At 46.2% G+C, this 19033-nt stretch overlaps 1 protein-coding gene and 1 pseudogene across 2 annotated transcripts in view; both read right to left on the bottom strand.

Moving 5' to 3' along the window:
• The window catches only part of LOC141567351 (butyrophilin-like protein 9), a 390425-nt gene that overhangs the window by 202296 nt on the left and 169096 nt on the right, over positions 1-19033 (bottom strand). The gene's annotated exons all lie outside the window — the stretch shown is intronic.
• Positions 765-9301, bottom strand: LOC109439939 (butyrophilin-like protein 9; annotated as a pseudogene). Its single transcript, XR_016021332.1, has 4 exons — positions 9192-9301; positions 4953-5075; positions 3263-3610; positions 765-1951 (listed from the first exon to the last, which is right to left on the bottom strand). The product of XR_016021332.1 is annotated as a butyrophilin-like protein 9 (transcript).

The raw sequence follows: 19033 nt of genomic DNA, 5'->3' as shown, positions 1-19033 counted from the left end.
CTCCCGCTACTTCTTCCCACGTTTGTCCCGCATCTGCAGGACATGAGAATCCAAGGTCAACCCCAGTGAATTATTGCTCTCCGCCCGCACTGTCCAATTCACAAACCGTCTCCCCGCTTCTTGCAAACACTTGGCTTCTACTTCTCAACACACCTTCGGAAAAAGTTGACAGAAAAGCCGCGTGAGGGCTGACTGACAGTTGTCCCCTCTTTCCTTCCTACATTCCTTACGGAGCATACAGTGGCCAGAGGGTAGACATATAGGGGCAAAAATGGAGAGGAGCCCTTTAGAAAAGCTGTGGCAACTGAGTAATTTAGTCGGCGATAATTATTTAAAAAAATGATGTTTTTTTTTATCTCAGTCTTTTAAAAAGATATACTTTTTATTATGGTAAATGTACAACATGAAATGTACCACCTTAACCCTTTTTAAGCTTACCGTTCAGTGGCATCAAGTGCCTGCACGTGGTTGTGCAAATCACCACCAGCACTTTTTCGTCTTCCCACAACGAAATCTGTCCCCATTAAACACTAACTCCCCATTCCCCCTCCCCCAGCCCCTGGGAGCCTCTATTCTAAATTCTGTCTCCGTAAATTGACCACTCTAGGTACCTCATATAAGTGGAACCCTACAATATTTGTCCTTTTGGGTCTGGCTTATTTCACTTAGCAAAATGTTCTACCCCTCTTCCCGCACCCCCACCCCCAGTTTTCTAGCAGTGCATTTTTATTGTCTTTTACAAAAATATTGGGCCACGATGGATATGTCCTTCACCACAGATGGTTTGCTAAGTAGTGACCTAGGGCTCAGTGTCTGATGCCACCCTGACCTGCGACCCTTGACCTTATCCCTGTTCCAGCCTCATCCACCTCCTTCTGTTCCTCCAATACCACACAGGGTCCCATCTCAGGGCCTTTGTATTTGCTGTTCCCACTACCTGAGTGCCCTCCTCACAGATATCTGTGTACTCACGCCCTTTGGAAAGGATAAACACAAATCTAAAGAGGGAAACAATGGGAATTTCACTGGTGTAAAAACGCAAAGAGACTTCCCTGTCCACTTTCTTGGACCATTTCCTTCAAAACAAAGTGTAATCTTTTCTTTATTCTTTTGAGATATATATGAATCATTTTGAAAGCTAAATTGCCTAATTGACTTCCCTAATCCACCCCCTTTAAATCCACATTCACACCACACCCTGCTAAGGTGCCTCAGCTCTCTTCCTTGCTTCCTTATTCTCTATAGCACCCAACAGCTTCTAATGTACTTGCACAATGTAATTCACCGTTTGTTCATCAGTTTCCCCCACTGGAATGTGAATCTGATGGCACGGGTTTGGGGCCCATTCTGGGTACTCAGTAAATATTGTTTCAGGGATGACCTTAGGAACACTTGGGCTCTCATCATGACCTTCAGTGAGTAGAGTTTCTGGGGTTGAGCTCATGGTTTTGTAATGTTGGCTCTCTGGTGCCTTCCCCGCTTACTGTTTGGGTTTTTAGTTGTATTCTTAGTAGGTTTCTGATATCCAAATTGGTGACTTTCAGATGTCAAGTTCAGCTTACCCAATACACAGGGTCCTGTGCCATTATGTCCTTAAAGGTGGCCTTTGGGACAATGGACATGGAGGATGTGATGACTAGAAAGATGAGGGTGAGCCGTTACCCACTGACCTGCTATTTGGATCACAAATTCTTTCTTCTGGATGAGGAGGGGGTTCTGGATCCAGCAGGACACATTTCGGTGGGCACCCCCTTGGACGACCACAGATGTTTCAAGACTCAATTGGCCCTGGGCATCCTGGACGATGGCTTCGAACTCTGGAGGGAGGCACTGCTCCCGATGGTCTCTCCACTGTGCATGGGCGTGGGGTACCAGCCATTGGAGCTACACCTCAGCTGAATGCCTCCTTCCTTGAAGCACTCAAGTGAGATGAGAGGGTCCGAGCCCAGCCCTGGGATAGGCAGGAGGAGTGGGAAAAATTAGGCTCCTTCTCAGAAGCTGTGGGTGAAGTTCAAGCCACCATTCATCATTTGCAGTCCCCATTAGGCCTTGTGAACTGTGACTGCTCCTAAACCACATGCGTGCTCATAGCCCTCCACCTGTGGACTGTAAATGACAGTCTGAATCAGTGGTGGCATGTGGGGACAGTACTACCCCTGAGGAACATTTGGAAATATATAGAGAAGACCGTTCAACTAGGAAGGGCTACTGGCATTTACTCATGTATGCAAGGGACAGTGGCCTTGGATAAAGAATCACATCTCCCCAATTTCAATACGTTGTCTTCTGTCCGTTTTGATTCCACCAGAGCTCAAGTGCCTGTGATATATGCACCCATTTGTCACCCCACACTTGTGGAGCAAGCTTTATATTTTAAATATGCAAAACATCAATATGGTCTAAATGCCAACATTGTAAAAAATGTATGTCGGGAAAGCCCCATACCTTTCTCCATCCTCTCTATCCCTTGCACCCCCTTCTTGGGTAAGTAATTTCATGAGTTTCTAGCTTGTCCTTCCCATGTTACTTTTGTGCAGTGCTCCTCCTTCTTTCTCACACAAAAGTTTACATAGTAGAGAACCACTTACGCATCTGGCTCTTTTGCTCTTAACAACATCCTGGAAATCACTCCACACCAGTTCACAGAGCTGTTCCTTCTGTTTTGAGCTGCATAGTATGCACCACTCAGCATCTGAGCTTTAGATCGTTTCTGCTGATTTGCAATGACAAATAATGCTACAAATATTAGACTTACACATGTGTGTTTTTCATAGTTAGCTGGGGAAGGTGTATCTTCAGGGTAAACTCTTAGATTTGAGATTGCTGCTCAAAAGGTAGGTGCACAGACAGTTTTCTTAACTATTGCCAAATTCACAGGCACTGGAGCTTTGTGACTTTGAACTCTGTCTAGAAGGTACAGAGCAGAAGACCAGCTTCCCACGGCTCCAACAAGAGTGTGTGGTCAAAGTTTTGCCAATCTGAGAGGTAAAAACTAAATGCCAGTGTAGCTTTAATTTGCCTTTGGTTCTTTATGAGTAAAAGTGACCATCCTTCCATATGTTAAAGGGCCTTTGTGAGTCTTTCTTTTTGTAAAGAATTATTTTATTCACTTTCTAATGGAACTTTCTTTTTATCTTTTTTTTTTCCAATTAAGCTAGTCTCCATTTCTCTGTGCATTCCAAACTGTTCTTGAGCAAAGCAGCTCTACCCCAATGGACACTTTCCTCCGTCTCCCCTGCTGGGGCTCCACCAGGTAACGCACCTGCTACCTCCAGCTCCCAGACAGCTTCTCCAGAGAAGTTGCTAGAGAGGAAGCGGCACCCGTAAGGGCCCTTATCAGCGGGGACCACGCGGTGGAGCTGTAGGATCACGAAGCCATCGGCGATCTCCTCCTTGAGGAGTTTGGTCCTGTTCCGGAACTGCGCCAGCTGCTGCCCGTGGGGCTCCTGTCGCCCCTGGTACAGGTGCACCACCTCAGAGGCCTGGCTGCGGAACCAGCGGATCTCCATGTGCTCGGCGTCCAGGTAGGGCGACAGGTGGCACTGGAAGTCCACCTCTTCCCCGACGATCGCCAGGATGGAATCCCCAGGGCCAACCACCTTGACCTCCTCTAGGAGGAGAAGCCAGAACAATGGCCCACATCAGCCCTGCTCAAATATAGGTCTTTACCACCTACCTCGGTTTGCAACTCAGAAATCTACAGTAAACCATTCAAATGAGGACGGGGAGACACTGTCATGTTTCTTGAACAAATAAATGTCATGAAAAAAGTGAATTGCTAATTTCTGCATGATGAAAATAGACATTTTCTGATTTTTGCTTTGTCTGATTTTCTAATTTTTTATAGTGTACATGTACAACTTCTGTAACGACACAGAGTATTAAAATTATCTATGGGGCTTATTGCTGGGTGTCTTTTTGCTCTTTTTTTTTTTTCTTTTCTTTTGTTTTTTTAATTTAAAGACCAAATCCTGCCTTGGACATTTCTGTTCACCAGGACCTTTCGTTTGATGATCCTCTTCAATGGTGCCTCCCCCTGGCCCCTCATCTCCCCCCAAACTAGTCTGTTTTCTGCAGTTTCCATGACAGCTGTATTCCTGCTGCAGTTGTTCTGCCCGTGCTGTCCCCTGCCACTGGCAAGTCGTGATTCTTCCCTCTGGTTCTGTGCACCTCTTTTCCTACCTCCGAAGGTCAGCTAATAGCCAAGTTCATCCCAAAGATAAAAACCAAGTTCATCTCAAGCTCGACTGAAACCCCATCACCAAATATTCCATTCATGGATCCCTCCTCCCGTCCCTCACGTCACCCATGGAGCACACCAAGGCGACGCCTTCCTGTGTTCACTGTATTGGAGAGCTCCGTGGCCACTGAGTGGAGTCCCCACACCTTCTGACAGCTTTTCTCCCCCACACCTGATGCCTGGCCCTCTCCCTGAGTGCACCCTGCCTCAGTTTACCCTCTGTCTGTCATGCTCCTGGAGAATATGTACCCTGCAAGCCTCTGCTCAAACAATTCCTCCTATCTATGGTTCTTGGCTTTCTGGAAAAAACAAATTGCTCTCTTACCTGTGCTCCCAAATCTTTGGGTATATTTCTCTTGCAGCCTGATCACACAGCTGGACAGGTGGATTTAAAAATACTTTCCAAGTGGTTCAGCCCCAGCACAGAACAATAAGAGTTCCTTGGCCCTGTCCTGCTCTGCCCCTGCCATGCCTATGAGCTGAGGGGTGGTGGGGAGTGTGTAAAGGGGGCTGGGGGGCTGGAATGATGGTGGAGCAGCACTGTGGGGCTGGGTGCTGCTGGCAGCCGGTGGCTCTTTAACCACTGGGATGGAAATCTTCTTAAATACTAGCACCGGGCAAGCTCTCAGCCCTGGGAGCACCCGGAGGAGGGATGAGAGGATGCTGATGGGCTCACATCCTGGCTGGCTGGACTGCAGGTCGGATACGCTACCTGAGTTTGGCTCCCCAGGCCGGAAGCAGAGGAGAAGGAGGAAGAAGAGACCGCTGGGCTGAGGCAGGAGCTGGAAGGAGCCCAGGAAGACTGGGCAATCTACCATCTCAGCAGTGGGGCCACCTGAAGAGGGAAAGAGATGCTGGAGTGAAGTGAGAGAGCTGGACCCCGACCCATCAGGCCAGAGGTCTGTTAGTGCCTGAATGATCTTTTGTCTGGTTCTTAGCAGCCCCAGTGCCTGGCTTCTTTTAAATCGTAGCAGGATGTGAGAGCTGCTTCTAATTTTACCAGGCAGCTCTGCAAATGGCATCACTGGCCTTGCTCGCACTCGCGGAGTCGCATGTGGACACTTCCCAGAGGAAGTGGCTTCTGAGGTTTCATTGTTTTAGAGCCACAGAAATATAGTCACACAGTGTGTTGGGGCTCAGCTAGGATTTGGTGACTTTCTCTAAACAAAGGGAAATCTATACAAACTCTCCCATGCGTTTTCATTCTCCCTGCCTGACCTCGCTCCCACTTCCCTTTGTCCTGGAACATCAGGCCCATAAAATAAAGGAATAAACACAGAGTTCTGACCTTTCAGAGTGGGACGCATGCCTGGAAGCTGCCTGCCAACTTCAACCACACCTAGGACAGCTTCCTCCTGTCCTAGAACCCAAGTGTGGCCTCCAGGAGATCAGCTGGTGACTGTCCCTGAGTCTACAGCATCTCTGAGGCCACGGTGAAGCAGTGGTTTATCTACTTCCACTCCACCCTCCTCCCCAGTCTGCGGTGCAGGAGCCCAGCCCCAGCCCAGGAGAGGGCCATCCTCTCACTCCCGATACCCCCGTTGGGCCTGCAGAATGTCTCACAGTCTGACAGCCATGAGTATGAGCAGCCAGTGCATCTTAGAATATACTGTCCTGTCCACAGGTGTCCTCTGTTTACTTGTGGCAATATAGGTAGATTTTGTAACGGGCTGAACCTCAATTTCTTTGCTTTCATGATGGAAGAAACCAGAGCCAACTCAGAGGTCATTAAGCCTCCCGTAGGTTGACTGGGTGCTCTAAATAAATGCCAGCACCTCCTCCCTCTGCTTCTACCTCCCAAATTATTGCTCTCTGCTCTCCACCTTCTTCCAGAGCCCTTATCCCTCTCCTTTCACTCCATCACAGCACCTGGGGGGGGGCACACACAATTTCTACTCTCAGCATCCTCTTCCTCCCTGCTCTCCCCTTCTGCCACCACACTCCACTGTTTGGTTTTCCTTTTCCCACAGACCCCACAATGTGGCACATGCTCCTGGGGTCCTAGGCCACAGAGCCCCAGCTTTACCGTTAGCATAGCAGTGACAGGGTTTAGATAAGAGACTTGACAACTGCTGGTCCTGCAGCAGGAAATTGGTCACAGGATGTGTGCACGTGAGTTAGTGGTGGGCAGAGTCCCCAGGTCACCCCTGAGCTGGAAGGACCTGGGCAGGTGAGAGTACGATGGAAAGGGTTGATGACCTGTGAGGTGAGTGAGGGGCCTGCCCTCCTGAAGCTCACATACAAGTGGGAAGACGGGGGTGGGGGGCTAGTTGGAGCAGCTTCATTTGGGTTTCAGTAGGAGCCTATGTGGGGTGAGGAGGTCGGAGTCCCTTCTGGAGGGGACCTGGCTGTTTTCATGGCCAGCAGCTGTTGGAATAGCTGTTCCCACAATAACCAGAACAACAGCTGCCTTGGGCTGGGGTCCAGGCTCTGGCCAGACAGTCCAGCCTCACATCCTTTTGGCTGATGGCAGGAACATGTGTGTGTCAGGCCTGGAAACCAGTAGGGAAGAACCCAGAGCAGGGGCTACACGCCGGCTCTGTGTTTTCTCTCCCTCTCCCTGTTCCCTTCTCTTCTCTTTTGGGCTTCTGTCTTTTCTTCTGGACTCTCGACATAGGACCCCAGAATGGCGAAGCCATGAGGCTCTATCAGCACCAGCAAATGCCCTCCAAACAAGGGGGCTTTGAGACGGCTATGGATCCATTTGGATTGTCCGGCTTCTGAGGAACTGGCGAGGACTTGTGAAGGTGGTCACTTGACTTGTCCCTGTGGCAGCCATGGGACATTAGGCCCACAGCTGGGGTGGGGACACTTCACAGGAGGAGCAGTCACTCCAATGTCCCTGGGCAGGGGAGGCTACCACCTGCAGGGGAGGGGCAGTCTGTGTTTTCCAGACTCTGGAATTACTGCAAGACCACAGTTGTCTGTTGTGATACACCCATGTGATTTCCATCACTGAGGCTCCAAGGGCAGGAGGTGGTACACATGCACGTAGGCATGCAGGCATGTGCCCACAGTAATAAAAGTGAGCACAGATTGAATGCTTAGTATCTACCCAGCATTTTCCTGTACCAGAAGTATTAGTATTGTTATTGCCCTAGGTCCAAATCACACAAGGAAACTGAGGCACAGGGAGGCTAGGTGACCTGCTCACACACAGTTAGGAGGTGGTAGAGTAGGGGCTCACCCCAAGCTCTGGGCTTCTCTGAATACAAATTCCTCATCAGCTGTGCCAGGAGTCAGGCTGAGTGCACTCTCAGTCCCCTTTTTCCCAGACCACAACCCCTGTTAGGGACCCCTTGGCCACAGACCTCAGTGCTTGCCCTGAGAGCAACTCACATGCACTGAAGAAGCAGCTTGAGTCCCCAGGTGTGAGCCCCGAGACCGAGCGAGCAATCAACCAACCAGCCAACCAGCCAACCACCTACCCAACCAACCAACCAAAAATGAATAAAAATCTAAAACCCCACAGCTGATAAAATAACTGAAAACCAGAGTATCCCTCAGAGCTTCTCAGGAGCATCTTCTTGGACAGGAGGGACATACCCTGTGGTCGCTCTGCTCCCAAAACAGAAGGACATGCCTTGAAACCCCTTAATCAGAGGGAGATAGTCTAGTCTGGTGGTTTCCTGAAGGGACTTCGGAGGGGCTGAACACCCCACCGTGCTCCAAAAGACACCTCTGTCCTACCTGCTGCCTGAAGTTGCCCTTTCTGACCTCGTTCTTCACTTCAAAGGCTCTGTTCCTCACTGGGGGTCAAGGGCCCTGTGAGGGGGACACTCTCTGCTCTCACCTATTTGCAGCACAGCATAAATGGATTTTAGATTCTCGTTCGAGTGAGGAGGTTTTGCTGGGGAAAGGTGAGGTTCTGGATGCGCTGGATAGTATTTGGGAAAGATGGAGCAGCCAGTGAGAGGAAGGATGGCCAGAATGGGGGTCTGGGGCTGGAGCTAAGCTTTGCTGAGTGGGTACATTCTCCATGCTCCCTGGGGAGCCTCTGGGACGTCCCATCCTGAAGACACAGGGAGGAGCAAGTGCTGTGCACACTGGAGCTGAAGAAATACCGCCACCCTCCACCCAGGGGAAGCCCATTCCCCCCTTTTCTCTTTCCTTCTCCTTTTCTCCCTGGCCCACTGCAACCACATTACAGTTTTCTTTTATTTGCTTGTGTTCTGTTTATTTTTTGGCAGAAACTTGTGAAAAATTTATTTATATAAAACTCATACAGCAATACTATTTTTACATTTGTACAATACATATGATATGTGATATGATACTGAATACGAAAGTCTAAAATGTCTAGAATTGTGCTGTCCAATACTGTCGCCACTAGCCACACATGGCTATTTAAATTTAAGTTAAGTAAAATAGCACTAGCTACGTTGTAAATGTTTATTATGGTCCTGCACCTCCAATCACTAAACAACACAGAATGGCCTCTTGATTTTTCTTTAAAGCTGTTGAGTATCTCTGTAAAGGTTATTTTTTTACTTTTGTTACTTTCTTGAGCTTGGACAGTGCACCATCCTTACTCCATTCCCCGTGTCCTAGTTGAAAGCCCCAGGGTAGGGTGTTTGCACTCTTGCACCCTCTCCCCTTCCAGCACCCGCTCAAAGCATGGCTCTTCACAGGCTGTCAATTGATGCTCACTGGCTTGCTTTGGTTTGATCTCAATAGGCCCACAAGACGGTTTCTACTGCTAGTCTCTAAGGGAGATGAACCGCCCTGATAAGCGACCCTCAGTGAAATGGGATTCGTCGGAATCCTGCCTCCTCAGGTGGAACTGCACAAAAGGGCATCTCCCCGTGGCCACCCTGCATCCCACCCTGCAGCCAGGCTCAGGTGATATGATGGGGCCAAGGAATCTGCGCCCTGCCTCCAAAAGCCATCATTTTCTGCTATCAGTTCTTAAAGGTGCGGTCCAGACAGGCACTAAGAATGAGCCACGTACCTGGCAGGTTGCAGCAAAGGGTCCGAAATGGCAATGAGCCCTGGCAATCCCAACTCCACTGCAAAGCAGATGATTGTTGTAAAGAGTCTTGGTCCCAGTTGAGGGGGCCAGCTCATGTGTGACAGAATTACCCACCTACCTCCCACCTTAAGACACACGCTGCTTGCTCTGCCCTTTGCTATAAAAATCAAGATAGAGAGTGCCGTCATAGGAATGGCGACAGCGGAGCGCACTTTTTGAGTTCTCCTGTGGATCTTATCACAAACGGGACATATAACCCATCAAAGGACTCTCTGCTCATCACGCAGAACAGCTAAGAGACTCATGCAAGGATTACTTGCAGGTGGGCAAAGTGGGCGAGCAGGGGAAGAGGGAAGGGAGCGGAGTGGAGACGCAGCCTGCACCTTCGGTGGTGGAAACGTGGTCCACATCTGCAGATGTGGAAACTCGGCCGGCATCTGCGGTTGTGGAAACGCAGCCGGCATCCGCAGCTGCAGAGATGCAGGCGGTCCCAGGTGGGAACAGAGACCACAAAAGACAAGAGGTGGGCTCTTTCCCTGCGTCCCACAGCTGATCTCTCCTGCCGAGGGGGCAGCATATCCAGCATTTGAGGCAATAACCTCAGCTGATACCTCCAGTTTTGCCCTAAGCCGGACAAAGGACACAAACTCCATACCTGGGCCCCTCCCCCCCTCTTCCAATCCTACCACCTCCTTTCCAGAGACTTAAACTGGTCCCTGAACTGAGGAGCAGTGTCAGATTACAGAGGGGCCTTAGTGCTTAGGCTCTGGGAAGAATGGCGGGCGGCTCTGACCCAGGGAAGAAGCTGGGAAGAGTGTGATTTTTGCTGGGCTGGGAGAGAAGGGACCTCTCCACCCCCAGACACCACCTTTTCTGGCCTGCGGGAAGAGTGTGACATGGCTGCGCTGGGAGAGAGAAGACCCCTCCATCCCCAGCCCCCACCCTTTCTGGCCTGCCTAGGGCGGGGCAATTACATCTGTGGAGGCACTTCCAGGGATCAGCAGTAAGCAGCAGACGCAGCTCTGGGCTTTCAGCAGCTCAGAAATCTCCCGCCCGCCACACACGCACACACACACACACACACACACACACACACACACACAGAAGAAGTGCTCTAAGACTCAGGAGAACTGGACACAGGGCTGGTGGTGCTGCACTCAGTGTGCATATGTGCAGGCAAGGGCAGAAACTGCACTGACTTTGTAAAAACTACCATCCAGACCCCTCAGCCCCATGCATCTAAATCTGCAGTCCCAACGTCACTCTGGGCACCAGGTGACCGGCTCTGCCTGTACCATATGCAGGGGACTCTTTGGTACAGCAGAGGACAACCTGGAGATTACTTGGTGGGCTTAAGCCAAGACTGGCGCTGCTTTTGGTTTTGTTTTGTCTTTATATCTTTGATATCTTTCCTTGTGTTGAGTGAGGGTTGTCACTTGTTTTTACATGTGAATGTATTTGATTTTTTCTTTGTGCTTGGTGATTTGCTTTGTTCTGAAATTGCCCTACCAGGGCCCAGCTTAAGAGGCACAAGATTCAACATTTCCAGAGGACAACTCCAGACCAAACCAGAGTAATACCGGGTTTGACCTTGTGGGGACAGAGCCCCAGAAAGTAGTTTCCAGGCTCTCAGCCTCACATAGAAAGGTGCTGGCTCAGGTAGTAAATGGCCACCAACTGTGATTGGATGGCCACCAGCTGTGGCTAGTTGGCCGTCAGCTGTAACCAGTGAGTCATTGGCCACTAATATAACTGCTGTGGCTAGGCTAGCAGAAAAAATGGGGGCTAGCAAGAAGATGGTGGCTGAGCTAGCAAGAGCGGATTGCAGAGAGGTGGATGCCACCAGAGAGAATATAGTGGTATGACTCCCCTACTTACGGCTCCATGGGTGTTCCTTTTTGGCCTCACCGTGTCCTGCGTTCTTATGAGGGGAGCGGGACCAGAGACCCTGCAGGATCTCCTGCATGACAGACCTACAAGTGACACACCCAGAGGGAATTCTCTACAGGCACAAGAGCCCATAAAGGCCAACCCACATTTTAGCCGTCAACCCTCACGCAGCAGAACACCCTGAGGTGGGCAGAGCCAAGTCTCACAACTAGTCAGCCTAGGAGTTAACCCCACCTACTCACAAGCAAAAAGCAATTAAAGATCTTCTTTAACAGGACAATATACACAAAACAAGAGTCACCTTTGGAGCACACGCAGAGGAGAAGAACGAAGTAGTGCAAGTCAAATTTAAGGACACATACTCCATAAGATAACCCAGCAAGAACTAAGAACTCTAGGGGATCTACCTAATACATCGAAGCAAACACAGAGAGTCAGCCAGAATGGGGAAACAAAGAAACATGTCCCAAACAAAAGAACAGAAGAAACTTCCAGAAATGGAACTAAATGAAACAGAGGTAACCAACCTATCAGAGACAGAGTTCAGAACACTGATGATAAGAATGTTTAAGGAACTTAGAGACAACATAAAGAAGGATGTAGAAATCATAATGAACAACCAGTTAGAACTAAAGAACACAATTACCGAAATAAAGAACTCACTTGAAGGAATTAACAGCAGGTTAGAGGAAGCAGAGGATCGAATCAGTGACTTAGAAGACAAGTTAGCAGAGATCACCCAAACAGAATAACAGAAAGAAAAAAGAATAAAAAACAATGACGATGGTTTAAGAGACCTCTGGGATAACATTAAGCGCAACAACATGTGCATCATAGGAATACCAGAAGGTGAAGAGAGAAAGCAAAGGATTGAGAACATATTTGAAGTAATAATGTCCGAAAACTTCCCTAACCTGATGAAGGAAACCAACATAAAAGCACAGGAAGTGCAGAGAGTTCCAACCAGGGTAAACCCAAACAGGTCCACACCAAGACACATTATAGTTAAAATGGCAAAGGTTAAAGACAAAGAGAGAATCCTAAAAGCAGAAAGAGAAAGACAGATGGTTACATAAAAGGGAATTCCCATAAGACTATCAAATGACTTTTCTGCAGAAATATTGAAGGCCAGGAGGGAATGGCAGGAGATACTCAAAGTGATGGAAAACAAAGGCCTACAACCTAGATTGCTTTATCCAGCAAGGCTATCATTTAAAGTTGATGGAGAGATAAAGAGCTTCCCAGAAAAGAAAAAGCTAAAGGAATTTATTACGACCAAGCCAGCATTGCAAGAAATACTAAAAGGACTTCTGCAAATAAAAAAAAGATGAAAACAATCTAACTACAACTTTTAAAATGGCAATAACTATGTACCTATCAATAATCACTTTAAATGTAAACGGATTAAATGCTCCAATCAAGAGACATAGAGTGGCTGAGTGGATAAGAAAGCAAGACCTGGGGCCGGCCTGGTGGCTCAGGTGGTTAGAGCTCCATGCTCCTAACTCCGAAGGCTGCTGGTTCAATTCCCACATGGGCCAGTGGCACCACAAGGTTGTCAGTTCAATTCCTTGAGTCCCTCAAGGGATGGTGGGCTGCAACCCCTGCAACTAAGATTGAACACGGCACCTTGAGCTGAGATGCCGCTGAGCTCCCGAATAGCTCAGTTGGTTGGAGCGCATCCTCTTAACCACAAGGTTGCCGATTCGACTCCTGCAAGGGATGGTGGGCTGTGCCCCTTGCAGCTAAAAAACGGCAACTGGACCTGGAGCTGAGCTGTGCCCTCCACAACTAAGACTGAAAGGACAACTTGAAGCTGAATGGCACCCTCCACAACTAAGATTGAAAGGACAACAACTTGACTTGGAAAAAAGTCCTGGAAGTACACACTGTTCCCCAATGTTCCCCAATAAAGTCCTGTTCCCCTTACCCAATAATAATAAAAAAAAAATCTTAGAAAAAAAAAAAAGAAAGCAAGACCCTTGTATATTCTCTATAGAAGAGACTCACCTCAGGTCAAAAGACACACACAGACTGAAAGTGAATGGTTGGAGTAAGATATTTCATGCAAATGGAAATAAATGGAAATGAGAAAAAAGCTGGAGTTGCAATACTTACATCTGACAAAATAGACTTTAAAATGAAGAACATATTAAAAGACAAAGATGGGCACTATATAATAATAAAGGGATCGATCTGACAAGAGGACATAACCTTAGTAAACATCTATGCACCCAACATAGGAGCACCTAAATATATAAAACAGATATTGACTGACATAAAGACAGAGATCAACAGTAACACTATTATAGTAGGGGACGTCAACACACCTCTGACAACAAGGGACAGGTCTTCCAGACAGAAAATCAATATGGAAACAACAGTCTTAAATGACACATTGGACCACTTGGATTTAATCAATATTTTCAGAGCATTTCACCCCAATGCTGCAGACTACACGTTCTTCTCAAGCGCACATGGAACATTTTCCAAGATAGACCATATGTTAGGCCATAAAACAAGTCTTGATAAATTTAAGAAAATTGAAATCCTACCAATTGTCTTCTCTGACCACAGTGCTATGAAATTAGAAATGAACTACAGGAAAAAAACTGGAAGACACACAAATTCGTGGAGGCTAAATAACATGTTACTAAATAATGAATGGGTCAAGCAGGAGATCAAGGAAGAAATCAAAAGATATCTCAAGACAAACGAAAATGAAAACACGATGACCCAAAATCTATGGGATGCCGCGAAAGCAGTCCTAAGAGGGATATTCATAGCACTGCAGGCCTACCTAAAGAAAGAAGAATCATCACTAATCAACAGTTTATCCTCATACTTAAGGGATCTGGAAAAAGAACAGCAAAATAAGCCCAAAGGGTGTACAAGGAAGGAGATAATAAAGATCAGAGTGGAAATAAATGAAATAGAAACCAGAAAAACAATACAAAATATCAATGAATCCAAGAGTTGGTTCTTAGAGAAGATAATCAAAACTGACAAACCTTTAGCCATACTCATGAAAAAAAAGAGAGAGAGGACCCAAATTAATAAAATCAGAAATGATAGAGGAGAAGTGACAACAGACACTGCAGAAATACAAAAAGTTTTAAGAAATTACTATGAGCAACTATATGCCAACAAATTTGACAATCTGGAAGAAATGGACAATTTTCTAGAGGCGTACAACCTTCCAAGGCTAACTCAAGAAGAAACAGAAAACCTGAATAGACTGATCACCACTGGGGAAATTGAATAAGTAATCAACACTCTCCCAAAAAACAAAAGCCAGATGGTTTTACAGGTGAATTTTACAAAACGTTCAAAAAAGAATTATCACCTATTCTCCTCAAACTCTTCCAAAAAATCCAGAAGGAGGGAAGACTCCCAAACACTTTTTACGAAGCCACTATCACCCTGATCCCAAAATCAGACAAAGACACCACAAAAAAAGAAAACTACAGGCCGATATCGCTAATGAACATAAATGCAAAAATCCTCAACAAAATGTTAGCAAACAGAATTCAGCAATACATTAAAAAGATCATACACCATGATCAAGTGGGATTCATCCCTAGTATGCAAGGGTGGTTCAACATCCACAAATCAATTAATGTGATACACCACATTAACAAAATGAAAAATAAAAATCACATGATCATATCAATAGACGCAGAAAAAGCATTTGATAAAATCCAGCAGCCATTTATGATAAAAACCCTTAAGAAAGTGGGAATAGAGGGATCATATCTCAACATAATAAAGGCCATGTATAATAAACCCACAGCTAACATCATACTCAATGGGGAAAAGCTAAAACCATTCCCCTTAAGATCAGAAACAAGGCAAGGTTGCCCACTTTCTCCACTTCTATTCAACATAGTGCTGGAAGTTCTGCCACAGCAATAAGACAAGAAAAAGAAATAAAAGGCATTCAAATCGGTAAGGAGGAAGTAAACTTGCCATTATATGCAGATGACATGATACTATATAGAGAGAACCCTAAAGACTCCACCAAGAAACTATTAGATCTGATAGATGAATTTAGTAAAGTAGCAGGATACAAAATTAATATTCAGAAATCAGTTGCATTTGTATATACCAATAATAAAACATCAGAAGGAGAAATTAAAAAATCAATCCCATTTAAAATTGCTCCAAAGACTATAAAATACCTGGGAATAAATGTAACCAAAGAAGTAAAAGATCTGTACTCAGAAAATTATGAGACACTGAAGAAAGAAATGAAAGAAGATACAAATAGATGGAAACACATCCCATTTTCATGGATAGGAAGAATTAATATAGTTAAAATGTCCATACTGCCTAAGGCAATATACATATTCAACACAATTCCTATCAAACTACCAATGACATTTTTCACAGAAATAGAACATATAATCCTAAAATTTATAATGGACCATAAAAGATCCCGGATAGCCTCAGCAATCTTGAGAAATAAGAACAAAGTGGGAGGTATAACAATACCTGACATCAAATTATATTAGGAGGCTACAGTAATCAAAATGGCATGGTACTGGCAGAAAAACAGACACATAGATCAATGGAACAGAATAGAGAGTCCAGAAATAAATCCATGCCTATATGGCCATTTAATCTACGACAATGGAAGCAAGAATGTATGGTGTGGTAAAGACAGTCTATTCAATAAATGGTGCTGGGAAACCTGGACAGACACATGACAAAAAATGAAGCTGGACCACCTCCTTACACCATATACAAAAATAAATTCAAAATGGCTTAAAGACTTAAATGTAAGATCTGAAACCATAAAATTCCTAGAAGAAAATATAGGAAGAAACTTCACAGACATTACCCAGAGCAAGATTTTTACTGACATATCCCTTCGCCCGAGGGAAGTAAGAGAAAAAATAAACATGTGGGATTACATCAAACTAAAAAGGTTTTTCACAGCAAAGGAAGGTTTCCCTACTGAATGGGAAAAGATATTTGCCAATGATATATCTGACAAGGGGTTAATATCACAAATTTATAAAAAACTCACTCAACTCAACTCCAAGAAAACAAACAACCCAATTAAAAAATGGGCAGAGGACATGAAGAGACATTTTTCTAAAAAGGACATACAGATGGCAAACAGACATATGAAGAAATGCTCAACCTCACTAACCATCAGAGAAATGCAAATCAAAACCACAATGAGATACCACCTCACCCCAGTCAAAATGGCTAGCATCAATAAATCAACAAACAACAAGTGCTAGCGTGGATGTGGAGAAAAGAGAATGCTTGTGCACTGTTGGTGGGATTGCATATTGGTGCAGCAACTATGGAAAACAGTGTGGAGGTATCTCAAAAATCTGAAAATGGAACTACCTTATGATCCAGCAATCCCACTCCTAGGTATCTATCCGGAGAAATCCAAAATTCCAATTCAAAAATCTTTATGCACTTCTATGTTTATTGCAGCACTATACACAATAGCCAAGACATAGAAACAACCGAAATGCCCATCGGTAGATGACTGGATTAAGAAACTGTGGTACATTTATACAATGGAGTATTACGCAGCCATAAAGAAGAAAGAAATCTTACCGTTTGCAACAACATGGATGGACCTAGAGAACATTATGTTAAGTGAAATAAGTCAGACAGAGAAAGACAAATACCATATGATCTCACTTATATGCGGAATCTAAAGCAAAGAATAAGTGAATTAACTAATCAGAAACAGTTTTGAAGACATAGAAGAAAAACTGAGGGTTGCTAGAGGGGCGGAGGGGTGGGGATAAGGGGGAAGGTGACGGGATTAGAAAACAGTCGGTAACCGCAAGATGGCCACGGGCTTTGAAAATTAATTTGGGGAACGTAATCAATAATGTTGTAAAGATTTTGTAGGGTATCCGAGGGACACGTGTCCCATTTGGGAGACCACCTCAGGGATGATGTAGATACTTGATCACTGCACTGTACACCTGAAGCTGAACAATAGATTATAGATATAGATATAGATATAGATATAGATATAGATATAGATATAGATATAGATATATGTATATATATGTATGTATATGGTTACAGGAAGCAGAGTACAGCATTAGGAATAGAGACAGTGGAAATGTAATGGCTCTGTGGGATGTCAGAGGGACAGTGGGTGGGGGAGGGAGGTTCACACAGTGTGAGGGATATAAATGATAAACGTCTAAGTATTACTTTGTCTTGTGCAGCTGAAACTAATAAAAAAAATCAAGATACATAGAACAAAAGGGGGAAGTCACTGTTACATCCTGTCTCTGTGAGGCAATCATGAATTGAATTTCCATAGAACACGTCCCTCCATGGTCTTAAAAGGAGGGGAAAGGTATTGGGAGTTTTGTGGACTGCAAACTGCAGAAACTCAAAGGACACAGTGCTCCAGCTGGCTGCCCCGGGCCTGGACTCCAGGGAGGCGGGATGGCCATCCCTAGCCAGCCCCTCAATCCTCACCTTCACAGCAAAGGATACAGAGACTGGACTGAAATATCGCTAACTAAGGGTTAGGAAAGATGTGGCACCCGGTTCTTAACCAGCTGTAGCCTCCTCTGCAGGTCAAGGGCAATAAGCTAGATTGGGACCATTGCTATAAGTAAATCCTTCAAGAGCTGGTCACATACAGCTTGGAAATGAAGTGGGGCACTGTATCGGGATTTCTCTAATGCAGTAGAGCTCAGAAACGAAGAAGCAGCCATCACCCCACTACACCGTGTTGTGCCAAATGCCACTTTGCAACTAATACCACCATGCAACTTTGGTATTAGTGGGAGAGAAGCACGGTGGGTCAAGGTGCCAGCCACATGGCTGCATCCCACACTGACATCCTCCCTAGGGGCAGGTCAGTGCTGTGGCACAGGGCAGACCAGCTCCTGCAGGACCTCCCCTCCTCCTGCAGGGACTCCCAGAAATGCCTAGTGTTGGGGAGTGGGCTGTGCAGGAGCTAGGCTGTGGGTGAGCAGGTGGAGGAGGTGACCCTTCATGCCCAGGTGGCTGGTGCCTGCATTTCGGGCTTATGCATGCATAAAGATGTCCTAGGACAGCAAAGGGAGCTGAGTGGTGAGCTCACATGGTGGGTGCTGGTGCCTGGGACTGGGAGACAAGGAGGGCTCAGGGACAGATTAAACTGAAAGTGGCCACTAAACAAAGAGCAGGATGAGGGAAGTGATGGGGGTGCAAGGAGGGGACAGACATTCAGAGTGGAGGGAGGTAGTTAGTACGTGTGGGGTATGAGAGGCTATGGGCTTGCCAGGAGAGGTTATGAAAATCACCAGTGGGAGCAAAGACTGGAGAAGAACAGATGGCACCAAGTTGCAAAGGACTTTTCAAGCCACACAGAGAAGAACATTGGTCTACGGGCAGCCAAGAGCTTTTTGGAAGTTCGAGGGATCTGAAGTGATTCAGGCTAGAGAAGAAAAAAGGCATTTGTATGGAGGGGTTATTTGAAATTGTTAATGCTGCCTTTTCATTGTAATGTGGAGTAGTTAAATTAGAAACAATGAGCATAAATATAATGAAAATCTCCTGCCAAAAACTTCCAACCATTTTATGTTTTCATAATAAAGATGACCAAAACAAACCGAAGTTGCCATAGACAGCACTGGAGGCCCCAGTGGCTGGTACCTGGGCCCAGGATGGCGTCAGGGTCCAACTACTGCAGACCTAGGCTACTGGAGGCTCTGGGGACCCTGTGTCCTGGGGCAGCTTCTGAGCTTCCCCACCTTAGGACAGCAGAGAGGAGCAGTGCTGAAGGGCCTGAGTCAGGAGTTAGACCCACCCAGTGTCCCTGGGAGAGAGGCGTATCTCCTGAGGAGCCTCAAGGAGAGGAAGCAGAGTGGGTTGGGGAAGATGGACTGAGTCTGGAGGCCGGGGGGAGAATGGGTCTCAAAGCACTTGGTGAGTGGCCTAGGTGA

The sequence above is a fragment of the Rhinolophus sinicus genome, chromosome 5, assembly GCF_057876585.1.
Source record: "Rhinolophus sinicus isolate RSI-liver-muscle chromosome 5, RSI-T2T, whole genome shotgun sequence".
Classification (NCBI taxonomy): Eukaryota; Metazoa; Chordata; class Mammalia; order Chiroptera; family Rhinolophidae; genus Rhinolophus; species Rhinolophus sinicus.
The sequence above is the reverse complement of the archived record's forward strand: the minus strand, read 5'-3'. Positions and strand labels throughout refer to the sequence as shown.